The sequence below is a fragment of the Crocodylus porosus genome, unplaced genomic scaffold (assembly GCF_001723895.1).
Source record: "Crocodylus porosus isolate Cpor-Errol unplaced genomic scaffold, CroPor_comp1, whole genome shotgun sequence".
NCBI lineage: Eukaryota > Metazoa > Chordata > Crocodylia > Crocodylidae > Crocodylus > Crocodylus porosus.
This window is the reverse complement of record NW_017728907.1, coordinates 41777802-41794055: the sequence shown is the minus strand read 5'-3', so window position 1 is coordinate 41794055 and position 16254 is coordinate 41777802. Positions and strand designations below refer to the sequence as shown.

The window sequence follows — 16254 nt, the reverse complement described above, 5'->3', positions numbered from 1 at the left end:
GCCCCACTGTGCTCCTGTGGGATGCTCCATCTACCTCACCATCTCAGCATTCACGAGTTGCACTTGGAACCTCGAGGTTTGTAGAAAAAACATTTAAAGATGTATCTATGGTTGAATCACTGATTCTCTGAATCAACGTTGAATCTTCAGATTCGGATTTGGACGAATCAAATTGGGACAGTTATCTGAATCAATGAATTGAAACACTGTCCCCCTAATCTGGCCAAATCCAAATTGAATATGACCCCCTTTGCACACCCCTATTGCCTTGTACTGATGTTTACTGTGCAGTCATTTAGTACTTGCTAAAGCTAAAGCAAATAGTAAACAACTGCACAGTAAGAACTGCGCAGTTGCGTGCACGTGTAGACATGCTTAGGAACCACCTCTTTTAACGATGTCATAAATGAGCTGTTTAAGGGCAATTTTGGGGAAATCAAGAAGAGACCAAGTGAGGAATTATGGTGTAAGAAGCATGTTGAATCAGGATAGGTGGAAGCCCAAGTAGAAAACAAAAGATGATATGGTTTAGACACATGAAAATACTGATGAAAACCTGTATGGAATATTGAGCAGGCATATTGAGGGCAAGAGGCCAAGGGGAAGACCATGAAAATGGTGGAATGATGAGGTGTAGAAAGTACTTCACTAGAACATTAACATTTGTTTTATTTAGTCCACACCTCTGTCAAGGCTGGACCTTTGTTATAAAAACGTTTCAATCTAAATAGACATGCTGACAAAGGGTGGGAGGGAAAACAGGGCAGTGAATGAGTTGGTCAAGAATTCATGGCAGGCCATTGGAAAAGGAGGGGTAGAGTTCAGCTTCTCACTCCTGATTCAGTGCACGACTCACTATACCATGCTGCCTCCTGTTCTTCTAGGCTAGAGATCAGCAACATATAGCCCATGGAAGCATTTGATCTGTCCTTGGATGTGGGCTTTGGTGGCATTTGGCAGTGGAGGTCCTCGTCAGAAGTTGCTTTCCCATGCTACCACAATGCTGCAGGCACTCTCCTTGTGCCACCACAGGGAAGAGTGGCTATAGTGGCTGGGTTCTACTGTCTGTGAACTGCCCTGCAGTTTGGATAGGTCAAAATAAATTATACATATTCACTCTGATTCAGCTCTGCTAATAATCTGCAAAGTTTGTTCCTTATTACATTAGACAAGCTCACACCATAGAACAGTAATTCTCAAATAGGTTGTTGTGGGGTACCACACAATGTTAGCACTGGCAGGTGTGCAAACATAATTCACAAGATAAACCCAGAGGTTCAAAATAGGAATCCATATAGTGTTAAAAACTTTCTGACCTGTTGTAGTCTTCCTGAGTCTTTTTTACAACAGAAGAAGTGCTCTATTGTTTTTCTGCAGTCAAAAAATAAGTAAAAGGTATGAGTACCTAATGAGGGGTGCCTTGAACCCAGTGAGGGGTGTTTTGAGTCTAAAAAGGTTGAGAACCACCGCTATAGGAACTGTGGTAAACCTTACTCTTTCTTCTGTAACCTTTGGGACCCTGAACTTATAGGGCTAAGCTGTCTTGGCTGGCACTATGGAAACAAACCAATTTGCAGTGTATGGCGTAAATCAGTGAAGAACTGGGATTTACAGCCATAAGGGTGCAGTACAAATGATATGATTTTTTCCTATATCTTTATAAAGGTATTTTCTGTACTTCAACTCTGTGAAATGATCAGGTATAGCTAGATTTTGGATAGGTACAAAACTAAATGTAAGTTTCATGGGGGGAACCTGATTTGTCCCTATTGTTATTACTGTGTGTAGTACAAACCACGTTAAGTACTACATTCACTAGTATCTATGGAGAGAAAAGCTATCATCAAAATCATTATTATCTGTGTTACAGTAGGATGGAGAGGTGTCAGCCATGCCTGGGGCCCTGTCATGGTAGGCACTAGACAAACACTGTTCTGTTATAAAAGAAAACAGAAAAGAAGGGGCAGAGGAAATAAAGACTCTGAGTAGTTGTCCCAGTGTTACCCAGTCACTCACTGCAGAACTGGGACAGAACCCTACTTTCCTGTGTCCCAGCCAGTGCTCTGCCCATCAGCCCTTATTTAGCTTTCTAAATAAACTTATGAGCTGATTTCTGCAACACAGAGGGGAGCTGTAACAAACTTTCACCTCTGCTGATCATCACCCAACCCTCTAATGTAATTGTTGTTCTTCAGGCTAAATTTCTTTTAATAGTAGCTCAGCAAATGTATGCTTTGACTCCTTCAGAAGTTTGCCCAAACTTTTTGGAATGGTATTTCTAAGGTTTTGAAGCCAGCTCTAATTAGTTATAAGCCTGATTGCCAAAATCAGGACTGAAAGTGATCACTTGCTCTTTGTAGCATTATGCTGGAAAAGCAACAAGAAATACGTATTTGAAATAAGTCTTATGGTAGTTCGGTAAGTGAAAATCATTGAGAGCCAGGCCAGCTATTAAATAAATGAATGGCTTCTACTCAGGCTAGCCTCAGCCTATGTGGCTCTGCTGGCTTAGTCCTTTAAAAACTGAAATATTCCTTAATTAAATCAAACATTCTCAGATGAAATATTTTAAGATAACTATTTCCAGTAAATACCTCTGCTCTATGTATGTGAAATAATCAGTACTGAGTACACCATAGACTAGAGTTTTAAAGTTCAGGGGTTTCCCTGTGGGGTAGCAGGGAAAGGATTTGCAGACGTGCAGATATTCATATACAACTTCCTTCATTGAAATGTCTGTGGCTGAAGTGAAAAGGAAATTAAACTGGGATTCCATTGTTTAGAAGTGAAAGTGCAAAGGTTCAGGACTAAATTAAAATAACTCTAATTTTGACTCCTAGGCAAAGTACTTAAGAGCTTCCCAGTGACGACATCATATTTATCTGGTGTTTATGTTTTAGTTTGTATTGTTTCAGTTATTTAAATAAAACAGTTACACATATCTAATATATGTGTAGCCATATTTATGATATGTGGGACAACCTTTGTTTAACTCTTCATTCAAATGATGTCATGGCAGCCTACTAGATTTCAAACTAGAATTTCCCCCATTATAATGCTATAGACTCAATTCTGCAGACTCTTATGCACATGAATGCATGAATAAATGCATACTTGTGTAAACCCACTAAATTTAGAGGGATTACTTAGAATGGGAAACAAGCACATCCATATTTCACATTGTTTGCCAAACCTCATTCTTTCAGGGTTTTCAAAGCTTCCTTATCAAGAAGAGGGCTTTCTTGGAGACATAGGATTTACAGAAGGCAGTGGAGCTGGGGTGATTTATGTCAGCTGAGGATCTATCCCCCAAATATTATCTTTGTGAATATACAGTAAGTTTGATTTATTCAAAACTTGGAAGAAAAGTTGCAAAGCTTTGTGTACTGTGTACCTCCTCTGTGTTTACAGCTAAGATTAAATTAATTTTTATTTGCTGATTATGCTTTCCACACTGGGACATGAAATGTTGAGGTGTACAGTATCATTTTAAATGATGTGTCTTGTTTATGCTTTTTGTTTGTGGTCCATTACTATAAGATTTGAGTGGAACTATATGATTATAGACGTAAGTTGTCATGCAAATGGACTGATTTTGTTCCATTTCCCATTCTCCTTACTGTCCTTGTCAATAGGATGGATAAAGCTTTTGCTGTGTTCTGCTCCTGATAGACTTGCAAGGCTGTCATCAGAGTGGATTAATCTTGTGCCTGTGTTATCACAAAATTCTCTGTCCTAACAATGACTTATCATTGAATTTAAAGCCCAATATACTTTATACTCAATCTGTAGTCTTAGGCCTGCAACAAAAATTGTAATGAGATCTAAAAATGGTACAAAACTAATCCATTCTTATCAGGATTTTAAAATTGTAATTTCATGGTCTTCCTTGAATGCAGTATAGTATTTAAAGCCTCAGATGAATGTAGTAAAATAACTTATTGGAAACTTCAAACTTCAAATGTTACTTAAAGTAAACTTTCCAAGTGTTTAATTAAATAACCACAACTATAACTCTATGTATTTCCAGCTTAATTGCCACAAAAGAAATTCCTTCAATAAAAGCCATCTTGAAGACAGAATATGGCCCTTAAGGACAAAAAAAAAATGTTTAAATTAATAATAACAGCAGGACCTAAACCTAGAAAAACAAAAATTTTAGAATTACAATTTCAACATCTAATCCTTTAACCCTCCTCCTTATGCTGGTATTTTTCTCATTGTTAGATCAATGCATGATGTTACATGTCACTTTAATTCTTTAAGTGTTTATATGTGTAAATCCACATTATGGGGTAAAGTTTCTTCAAATATTGCTTTAAAATATTTTTATATTGTGTGTGCAAGGTGCTAGGTAAAACCACAAACATTAATGACTTTTGCTTTCCTGCACAATGTTTTAGAGACATAAGTGAAATGATTTAAATCAGATTAGCTTTCCAAAATATTCTTCTGAACTGAGACCTTGCATATTAAATTTTAGGTATTGTATTGCTCTGCTTTTTAGTCAACCTTGTTGTAGGTCAAAAAGGATGAAAAATTGCACTCTATTTATACACCACATCAACCTATAATTAGGCCCCCACAATCTGCCTAATTTTCAGCTGACTCTTAAAGAAACATTGAATGTGTAAATGTAGAATATCATCATATTTGAGGAAGAAGCTGTTTTCTCTAAAATTGAACTTGAAAATGTGGTTGAATTATGTACAGGGTGGATACAGTATCTTGAATTTATATGAGTGAATTGCAGCTTATCCACCTATGGCTGTTACAGTGGGTTAATTTGTTCATTTTCAGTGCAACAAATTAGCTATAAACTGAAGTGCATCCGCACTATAAATTCGAGATAAGTTCCTTATTAGTCATTGTGTCTACAGATCTCTGAACTTGCTTGAATTGACTGTGCCACTTTCTGAATAGATACCCATGCTGCAATATTCACCACTCGGGTCTTTGCTAATTCTTGCTGTCCACAGGGAATGCCTACTGGAAGCTGCTGGAATTCTGGGACCTTGGAGTCAAACAAAGAAACTGCCAAGAGTCATCTCTCTTCAACCTATCGTTCCTTTGTATTTTCCAGCTACTTTTTGAACTGCCGTTAGGCAGCCTGGAGGCTACACAGCTCAGTGGCATATTTTATACAAACAGGGTGATGTACATGTATTGGTAGTCACACAGCCAGATGGATTTGGCTTGGTGTCTTCAGAGGACTTTGGATGCCACAGCAATAGAGCAACAGATAGAGACCAGGGAATAAAATCAAGCAGTTATTTCTGCAGGGCATTTCTCTGAAGCAGCTTCATTCAGACAAGTGCCACTTTTCCACTTCATTACTATCAGTGGGAAAGAATAGTAACACAGAACTGGGAGAACCAAAAAAGATTTCCTGAAATAGAAGACTGTGTGAAGAGCTCATCCTGGAACTGCAACTGGGAGAAGACAAACATAATACCACCCCTCAAGGTGGAGAAGTGTGATGTCATCACCAACTCGGATTATGGTACTAGCTAACCTGCTTGGAGAGGCATCCTCTGTTGAACGTTTTTCATGGAGCTTTTCTGGAAGAGATTACTGAAGACAATACCTGGGTTGGGTTCCCTAACCCCACAGATGCTACTGTTAAGACATATGCATATTTCTAGTTTCCCCATACCACGTTACCATTCCGTTGGCCTTATTTTTGGTGAATTATTTTTTTATTCAAAAACTGTGAATGTGGATAGGAACTCAGCTGCTTCTTCTTTTGCATGACATTTTAGGATTACTACATTCATAGATTAATATCTAAAATTGATAACCATTCCACTGCTTCAGGGATAGCTGCATGGATTGATTTTAGATCACCATTAAATAATCTAATTGGGCAATCGTTCACAATGTGTTGCACCGTCTGAAAAATTGCACCACAATCTCAACCTGGACTCTATTTAATTCTTCATTTATTAAGTGTCCACATTTTCCATGAAGTGTCTGGTAGCGATTCAAGGAGGACCAAATCATTGTTGGTAGTTCATATCCTGGCTGGAGGATTGTAGGGTCTGTTGCCATGTATTTCTGCAGCAGGTTAGTATTTTCCCAGGCTTCTCTCCATTGTTCTTTGGTGCTGTTGTTACCATCATAGTGCTTCTTGGCATATTTCCAGAAGAGTTTTCTTGAGCCTATTTGGCAGTGGCATGGTGAGGTCCTTGTTGATTGGTAGGTTTGGGTTACTGATGGCCTTTTTGTATTCCCTCATGCATGTAGCATCACAGTGGATCTGTGGGGGAGCAATGTTCACTAGGACTGAAAGCCATGGCAATGGCATAATTTTTAGAGTTCCTGATATAATCTGTGTAGCTGCATTTAACCAAGTATCAACAATTGTTGTGTGCATGCTTTTGCTTCAGATTGGGGAGCAATATTCTGCTGTGGAAAAAAACAAGTGCTAGAGTGGCTGTTCAAAACATGGTTGCATTTGCTCCCTATGTTGTTCCAGCCAGTTTACTCTCAAGGTTAACTCACTGTAACAGGTCGAGGTCCCGGGGTGGCCATGATGCTCCCTGGTGGCTTTGTGACTGTAACATAATCTACCCCTAGGGCACTCTCTGATCTCTTTTGCCATGCCTTGATGGTATTTATAACATATGGGGAGGCTGCCCACAGGCCTTTGCTAGACTTCAGTCTCACTGGTCTCAGGCCCCTAGCTGGGCCTCTGTAGTCAACTGTGGCCGGCAAATCACCCAAACCCTTAAGGACTAATTGCGTGGCTTCAAATCCTCTCCTTTACCACACCCCATACCTCGTGGATGTTACAGGTATGTCATTCCCTCTGTTGGGGCTTTGGCCTCCTTGGCCTCTGCCCCTTTAATATAATTAGGCATTCCAGCCTAGGCCCAGTGAATCAGACCTGCTTTGAGGAACTAGCTTTATTTGTCCCTTCCAGTCACTGGGCCCCTGGCCCGTCTGCTGGTGCCCTGGCCCCTGTGTGGCTGCAGCCTTTCTGGGGACTAATGAGGCCTCCACCTCCCCTTATAGCCACATCCAAAACCACTGGTCAAAACAACAACGTAGCATAAGCCCCCGGGCTGTCATATAAATAACAACAAAGAAAGCAGCCCCCTGTCCCTTTATGAGGGCAAATCTTCCTTCTCCCCTTGTGTCAGTGTACCTCCCAGTATAAGCTCCTTGTGAACTCCCTGAGCCTCAGAATTCTTACAGGCAGCAAAAGATCAGCCCACCATCCCTGGGTGGCTCCCTTGGTCAGGAGCTCCTTCCCCTGTGGACTCTCTCAAGGCAGCCTCAGCCTTGAGTTTATCTGCTCCCAGGGTCCAGCCTGCATTCAGTCAGCTGACCACTTGCAAGTGGCTGCTGACTGCTTCATTTGCCCCGTTGCCCTGCAGTGCTCCCTGTCTGGGCTGCCTTTATCATAAAGTAACAGAGAGCCCAGGGCTCAGGAATCTCTGTTATACTTATGCTCAATTTTTTTAGCAACATTCTGTAGATGTTCTTGAAAGGTGAGGCTCTGGCTGAGAGTTACACCAAGCTGTTTTGGGTACTTCTCATGATTAACTTCTTCTCCACAGAAAGTGATGGCGAGTTTCTGGTCAGCAAGGGTGTTGTTTGGATGAAATGATGTGATGACAGTTTTCCTCAGATTTGGGCTGGAACTTGGCTGATTTTGGGGGAGTGAAGAAGCTGTTGGACAGAGGGTGCAGGGTAGCTGGAAATAGGGGCATTCTTTAAAGGCCATCCTCCCACCAGAAACTCTTATCCTGAGTGGAGTGCCAAAGAGACAGAGAAGGGTCTTGTTCAAGCGAGAAGTGTGCAAAATCACAAGGACCGGTAGCACCCTAAGTAGTGCAGAAATGGAAGGAAAACACCACCTCTATACACAATCCAAAAGCACCAAAAAATCTTGCGATATGCATGCCAAACTGGAGTACTGTATTTAGCTTCAGATCCCTTTTATGACACCTATCTCCACATATCAGCATAAAGTACATCACAAAATTAATAGAATTCTACAGTAATTGTTCTGAACCCAAGGGGCCATTAATGCCTTAAATTCTACGCAATTTGAAATGTCTGCAAAGCCTAATCTTGACTATTTACCTCATAAAATTTCAGGGTAAAAAGCTGAGTGCATTAATGAACTGTGAGCTAAAATACCCTTTTCTATTTTATTCTATGTCTACTACTATAAAAAAAATGCCTGTCATACAACACATTTGATTTTTTAGCCCCCATGTTGATAACTTTAAGCTCATAAGAAGCAGAAACTTGGACAAACTACTAGGGAGGAGTATAGTATTGTTCAGCCATGTAGGGATGAAATCAGAAGGGCCAAAGTGCAACTGGAGTTGCAGCTAGCAAGGGACAGGAAGGGTAACAAGAAGGGTTTCTACAAGTATGTCAACAACAAAAAGGAAGACCAGGGAAAGTGTGGGCCCCTTACTTAGTGGGGGAGGCAATCTAGTGAAAGATGATGCTGAAAAATCTGAAGTACATAATGCCTTTTTAACCTCAGTCTTCATAGGCAAAGTTAGCTACCAGACTACTGCACCTAGAACAGTGGTCACCAACTCAGGGATGGCAATTAACTGGTCAATCCCTGAGCCTCTTTAGGTTTATCTTGGGCTGGTGGGACAGCTGGGTGTGCACACATCCACCCCCACAACCCCAGCACATCAATCTGTGGGAGAGGGAAGGGGCAGGGGACAGATTGGGGCCCCATGGTGAGGAACTGACCTGAGACTCATCCAGGAGCAGGGGAAAGTAAACAGGGCATTAGCCCCATTGGGTGGTGGGAGCACTGGAACCCCAGGGGGGGCCCTCCCCATCTCTGCAGGGGTGGAGGCAGAGGTAGAGGTTCCAGAGGCAGCTTATGCTGCATCTTGAGCCATGTTGCAGCTGTCCATGTGAGGTTCAGCTCAGCAGTGAGGACTCATGTGGTGTTGGGCCCTAGCCTGGGACTATCTTCCACCCAGGGGCACATTGTGTGTGTGTGTGGGGGGGCTCCTGCTGCTGGTTGCAGCCTGGCAGGAGCCCTGGGGGCTCCTACTCCTCCATCTGTGCCTGGAGCATGGGGTGGGGAGGGGGCATGGGCCTCCAGAACACAGATGAGGGGACACAGGCCCCTGAGGCCTCCACCGGACTGTGCCCTCCACAACATGCCCCAGGGTGGCAAAGAGTCCCAGACTTGGCTGAGCCAGGGCTCAATGCCATGTTCCTTTGACTACTGGGGTCAGGCCCTGGCCTAGCCAGGTCTGGGACTCTCCACCACCCAGGGTACATGGCAGGAACTACCACCACTGGGTGCAGCCTGGCAGAGGCCTAGAGGGCCCATTCCCCGCCCCCCCACCTGTGCCTTGGGCACAGCAGCATGGGGGTGGGGCATAGGCCTCTGGAGCACAGGTAGGGGGGGCACTGGCCCCTGAGACCTCCACTAGGCTGTGCCCAGTGGTGAGACCCCCCCATGAACTCCTGGGTGGCAGAGAGTCCCAGACTGGGTCAGGCCAGGTTCTGACCCCAGTTCTCTGCTGCCGCTGGGCTGGGGATGGGGCAAGGGGGGCACGGTAGATCTTGGGGTGCCCTTTACTTCCAAAAAGTGACCTTCACCATAAAGAGGTTAGAGACCAGTGAACTAGAAGCACAGTTTGGGGAGCAGGTGAGCAGCTGACAGTGGCAAAAGAAAAGGTTAAGTACTGTTTAAAAAAGCTGGACGTGTACAAATGCATGGGGATGCATGTGATGCACCCAAGGGAGCTGAGGGAGTTGGCTCACGTGATGTGACATGACATGATGTGATGACACTGGCTGTTATCTTTGAAAATTCATGGTGATTGGGAGAGGTCCTGGATGCCTGGAAAAGGCAACTAGAGTGGCCATCTTTAAGAAAAGGGAGAAGGAGGATCCAGGGAATTACAGACCTGTTAGCTTCATGTCAGTCCCTGGAAAGTTCATGAAGCAGGTCCTCAAGGAATCTATTTCTAAGCACATGGAGGAGAAGAAGATGATTTGGAGTGGTCAGCATGGATTCACAAAGGGACTGGCAAAACTGATTGGATGCAGGGACAGCAGTGGATATGATATACCTCGACTTTGTTATGGTCTCTCACAACATTCTTGTCAGCAAGCTAAGGAAGTGTGGGTTGGATGAATGGACTCTAAGGCAGATAGAAAACTGGCTGGATTGTTGGGCTCAAGGAATAGTAATCAATGGCTCAACATCTAGTTGGCAGCTGGTATCAATTGGACTGCCTCAGGGTGTGGTCCTGATGCCATTTTTGTTCAATATCTTCATCAATTATCTAGAAGATAGGATGGAGCACATCTTCAGCAGTTTGTGGATGACACTAAGCTGGGTGGAATCATAGATACACTGGAGGGTAGAGCTAAGATTCAGAAAGACCTAGACAAATTGGAGGATTGAACCAAATGAAATCTCAGTTCAATAAGGACAAGTGCAAAGTCCTCCACTTAGGACAGAACAATCATATGTACCAGCACAGACTGGGGGCTAACTGGCTAAGCAGGAGCTGTGCAAAAAATGGACCTGAGAGTTACAGTAGCAAATAAGCTGAATATGAGCCAACAGTGTGTCCTTGGTGCCAAGAAGGCTAACAGCATACTGGGCTGCATTAGTAGGAGTGTTGCCAGCAGATCAAGGGAAGTGATTATTCCCTTCTATTCAGCATCTCTGTGGCCACATCTGGGGTGGGATCATTAGGACTCTTGTTCTTGGACCCTCACCTTTGGGTACGACTTCTAGAACACCTATGCTTTGACCTAGCACTGGTTCAAATGGTCTTGACATCCACTTCCTCAAATCCTGGGATTTTGCTGGGGCCCATATGAGGAATTATGGGGCATGGCTACTGAAACAGGTGATTGAACCATCACTACTTGCAAAGAGGCACACCTGGCTGTGTGTCAGGATTTAAACAGAGACATGACATCCAGTTAAAATGAGCCAGGATTAGTACAGTGTACAGAAATATAGAGAGGTCAGTATAGGTGTGAAGTATTACAGAATAAAATAATTACCAGAAACAGACTAGAAATGTGTTCACTTATGTATTGAAGTAAGACTCTTTATAGAAGTTACCTTTATTCTAGGAAAAATTAATTACTTTAACCTAACATGCCAAGTACTTTAAAAGTAGGTAGAAATGTTGTTTGTATGGATGAAAGGTATTTAAGGTATATAAATTAAAGTTAATCCTCTGTGGGTAGCCCAGGGGTGGGCAATTATTTGGGCGGAGGGCTGCTTACTGAGTTTTCGGAAGTCATTGAGGGCCACATGACAGGCAGCTCAGGGCAGATAAATATAATTTTTCTAAATTTTTTAGGTGCCCCATGGACTGGATAGAATGGTCTGGCAGGCCGCATCTGGCCCCCAGACCACATTTTGCCCACCCCTGGGGTAGCCAGTACCAAGATAGTAGGTACTTACTTCACTACTGAGAGATGTCTTAGAAATCCCTGAGATGAACAGATTATTCATTTTTGTAAACTGGAAATTTATAACTAAACTTGACCTTCGCTTTCAGTGGATTGTGTTGTTAGATGAAGCAAAACCTGGTAGAAATGCAGCACCCAGTGGTTTCACTTGAGTAAAGACTGCAAAATTTGGTCCCAGAGTTCTGACAAAAAACAGTTGATTTCTTGTGTTAAGATAACAAGATTTGTTCATGCTAAGAAAATAATGTTACAAATGACAAGCCCTCAAGATTTCAAAGGAAGCCTAAGAGAGCTTTGTTCCATCAGAAAGTAACAAAGATGCTCATAGTGACACATCACAGGAGTCTCAATGGAATAAGATAAACACTCAGGGGAAAAAAGAGAATGTACTATTAATCAGGCTAACCTGAAAACATTCTTTGCAAGTGCTAATGGAAATCATCTTTATTAGTTTAAAAAACAGGAATGCACTTTTTGTGCTGCAAACACAAGTCTTTGAATAGGGCATTGTGGTTTAACTGATGAAATCTTTTAGTTTCTAACAAAGTAGTTGATAGACTCCATGAAATACTTGACAGCATGACAGTTTTATTAATAGATATATGGTGCTTTGGCTTCCCTTACATATGCAGTAATAATGTGCTGTATTTATTTCTATACATAAGTGAATTTCCATATGAGGGACATATAAGGAAGTTATTGATCCATAAAGTAAGTTGGTAGGTGTATGTCATTAATGATGTGATGGCGTGGCAGCCATTGCCAGAATGGTGAGGATGGTAATGATATATGGCAACAAGAGATTGGCTATATCTGCAGCAACTGAACACTGCAGCACAGAAGGTTAATATTACTTCATGAAAGAAACTGCAGTAAAACCACCAATAAATATGCAAGAGTGGAAGAAGCCAAAATGAAGGAAAAACCTGTATAACCTTAGGCTAATTTACATTCTACCTTCTGAGCTGGGTTTCTTTCAGTGCTACTGTAAGCAATATTGTTTGCCAATACTTCCACTGCACTAAGTTATATTTATGAAGCCTAAATCATTTACCAATTTTTGAACTTTTTCAGATTTTTTTTTACCTGCCACAAACAATTCAGTAAACACAAAGTTAATTCTCAAAATGTTTCAGTGTAATAACGTTTCCTTTTTCTGTTGAAAAAGCTTTTGTCTAATGTCAGTTTTGTCTTGATATTTCGGGGGGGAAGTATCTATTAATGCAAAGTGCTGGTTTTTGGAATGTATTCTTGTAGTTGTTGTTTATTTTTCATAAAAAGTGATTGAGGGGGAAGTTCCAGTGTAAATATATTTAGACTGACCACAGCGGAAATAACAAACTAATTATACTGACATAAGGGTATTGGATGAATATAAGGCTGCCACAAAGCCTACAAACCAATTAAGTTCCACCCACTCACTCAAAACTAACTCAAGTTATACCTTGGTGTAGCCCTAAACTATCTGTCTCTCTCTAGGATAAATATATTCTAGATTTCCAGTGATTTTAGTAAGATGCCAACATGGCCCTTCTTAAGGCCTCCAATGCAGAGAGATAAAATGGCAGAAAGCCGCTACAAACTACTGATTTCTAAGGTTGCCAATAAGTGGTCAGTGCTGGCAACAAGGCTTATAAACAGGCAACCAGTTCAGTACAACCTTTTAGGCAGTGGTCTTATGGTACCCCTCTCTCACTGAGTTCCCACTGACATTCATAGAACTGCCATAGAAACTCCAAGGCTGAGTACAGACAGTCAAAAAGCCTGAGGCTGAATTGATTCAGTCTTTGCAGTTTAGTCTCAACTACAAAGATTGAACCAATAAGCAAATGAGCAGACAATCACTTTTGATTCAGGAAAATTAGCCAGATGCCTGCAGTGGCCAGAAGCGAGGGGCTGCTAAAGCATAGCTCTGGTACATAGCCAGGATGGGCTCTTCCTGCTGCCTCTGAGGTCTCTGGGATTTGCAGTCCACAATCACAGCAGCAGGACTCTGCAGGGTTGCCAATCACTTCCTCTTCCTGCTTCCAGGTGCCTCTGGGATTTGTAGTCCAAGGTCACAGCCAGGACTAAGTAAGCCAGAAGGGCTGGACAGCTCTGTACTCAGGGGAAGATGAATTTAACCCCCCTTCCTGGCCCCAGACCCTAGCTGGGGTTTGTCTGGGGTGGCCAGTGAGCTACTAGGGAGCAGAGAGATGGGGCCAGCTCTGCTCTCTAGAGCAGACAGCACAGCCAGCCCAGGGCTGCACAGCATGCTGGAAGACTGTGATTTAACTTGAACTGGGAAGGGGTCTGGGACAGAAGTTTCATAAACTGGTTTGACCTAAATCATTTAAGTCTGATACTGCATTCAATCAGGTTTATTTTAAATTATTTTCAGCCATTTTGAAACTGGTTTATGTTCACTGAACTTCTTTTCAGTACAGGTTTAAACTAGTTTCTGACTGCTTAAGCCAGTTTATGTGTAAATGTCTGTCCCTAGCCTAAGTGCGGGCAGAGAACACTTATAAGAGACCAGCCCACTCCACTCCTTAGGGTGCTGGTGGATAAGTTTGTCTCATAAAATATAAACTACACCTCACTATATCAGTTTATGTGAATCAGGCTTCACTGATTTTGAGATGGGAGTTTGGTCAAAATGTCTTAATACACAATTTCAAGGCTCAGAACATTTAAGTGCAAGAGCAGAGTGTAAATATTGCCATTTAATTAACATTATACAATATGTTTCCTATACAAGCTTATATAACTGTCTGTATTTCAAGCAATAGGTTTTTGTGGCAAGTTAGAAACTGGTGGATTTACTGCAAATACTGCCATAAATAAACCTTCACAAACCAATATAGGTAACACAAACAAACGGTTATGTCTGTTGTCTGAAATGCAGCAAAAAGCAGAGTTATGGCAGGTGTGACACCTGATAGCTAAATTGAAATTTATAGAATGCATATGGCAGAATTTCATTTTTCTTTTTCATTTAACGATCAAAAACTAGATGACAGACAGTGTAAAATGAAAACAGATGAAATGAATTTCCACATGGGTCCTGCCAAGTTTCATTTTCTCTGTAAATTCTTAGAAAGCCCAGAATCTATTCCCACATGTATGGCTGGAATCTGCAGATTCTGCAATTTACCTTTTCATTCTGCCATCTGAAAGTCCGCCAAGCTCAGTATGTTTGAAAAGACAGGCCTGTTTGTTATGGGACCAAGATCTTTCTGATTGACTTGATGGTTTAAAATATATTATAGATCTATATAAATATATAAATATTAGTTTTAAAACCTTTGAAAGCCATGGTCATTATAAGGCTTTTTTTTTTCTGATTAAAGTTGCAAGGCTGGATAATGAATGAAGTGTAATGGAAACTTGATATGGATTTTTAACTATGTGCTGAGGTAAAAGGTGAATCTGGTTAAGTAAGCAACAGATCCTTTTACTTGCTCTGATATGAAACAAGAGTCCCTGTGGAATAAGTTTCAGACAGGCATGAAGAATTTATTTTTAATCACTTTTAAAATATAGCCTATAATAAGCAAGCCCTTAGTGCCTATGCAGTGCGTATCATCATAAATAAATAAAAAGAAATAACTTACAGTGGGGCTTATGGAAAATGGTAAACTGAATGCAGGACTTTTGAATCTGTGGGCTTCTCTATCCTTTCTAAGAATTCCTACATCATCTTTTCATCAGGAGCTGTTGGCAAAGATGCTTACAACCATGTGTAGGTACTTGCTAAAAATCAATACCAAGTAGATGGAAGGCAATTTTTAAAGGCTAATGTGCAAAACGTTAAATTTGTGCTGCACAAACCATATATAATCTCACCAAGGACAATTGAAATTGTATCAAATATAGCAAAGATTATGGTATATTACACAGTAAGGTTAAATAATTTGAAGATTGATGATTGAGCCAGTCTCTAGGAAGCTTTTGGCGATATGGCATATTAAGGACTCCATATAAAAATAAAATGCCTTCTCATAATAGGGAAATAAATTCAATCTGGGTTTTGGGGCTTTGTTTTGTTTTGGTTTTCTTGTAAAGAAAACACTTGGCTCGTGATATTATGGGCTAAATTAAGGAAATTAAGCTTATCAGGGAAAGTTTGCATTTTATGCATTTATTACAAAGTATACGAAAATTGACTTTTTTTATTTCAGCAAATGGTGTTATTCAACTCCAGTCTTGTAATTGTGATGTACCATTTAAAATTCAAAGAACAGGCTTAAAAAATCTTAATGGGTCAAAGAATTTATGCTTAGCATTAAATTATTTTTGTTTTGTCTGAGAAAGATTTATGCTTTACATGTTTGACTTCCTACGCTTTGGCTAACCCTTTGAAGCCAACACGACTTCTATCTGTCAGTCAAATTAAATATGTGAGTAAAACCCAAAAGGATCAGGGCCTAAAGAAAGAGCCTGGAAACGTTGTCTCCACTTGGTAGATGGAGTAATGAGGCACAGAGAGATAAGGGACTGGCCCAAGATCACATAAGAAACCTGTAGCAAAGCAAGGCTTTAAATGCAGTTTTCTGAATGTCTAGTTCAGTAGTCACAACTTTTCCTCTCATTTATAAATTAAATACTTTGGCTGAATTCAATGCAAACAGCAAATTCATAACCCACTGCATCCTGACAGTAGCTTTGTAAATAAGTATATATTGGTACCATGTGTGTATTGCATAGCATGAATATTCTGATGGGGTGCTACCATGGCACCATTGTGGTAAAGTAAGCAGCTGGGTTTCAAACTGAGCAACCTGACACACAACACCCTATTAGGCACTAGATCTGAGCATCCAAATC

General features: G+C 41.3%; 1 protein-coding gene and 1 long non-coding RNA gene across 2 annotated transcripts in view; one reads left to right on the top strand and one right to left on the bottom strand.

Annotated features, from left to right (window-relative positions):
* ADGRL4 (adhesion G protein-coupled receptor L4) overlaps positions 1–16254 on the bottom strand; it is a 168621-nt gene that overhangs the window by 118443 nt on the left and 33924 nt on the right. The gene's annotated exons all lie outside the window — the stretch shown is intronic.
* The window catches only part of LOC109307355, a 31730-nt gene that overhangs the window by 10638 nt on the left and 4838 nt on the right, over positions 1–16254 (top strand). The window contains exon 2 of the long non-coding RNA XR_002100244.1: positions 3207–3335. This is a non-coding gene — a long non-coding RNA (uncharacterized LOC109307355). The remainder of the gene's footprint in view (positions 1–3206; positions 3336–16254) is intronic.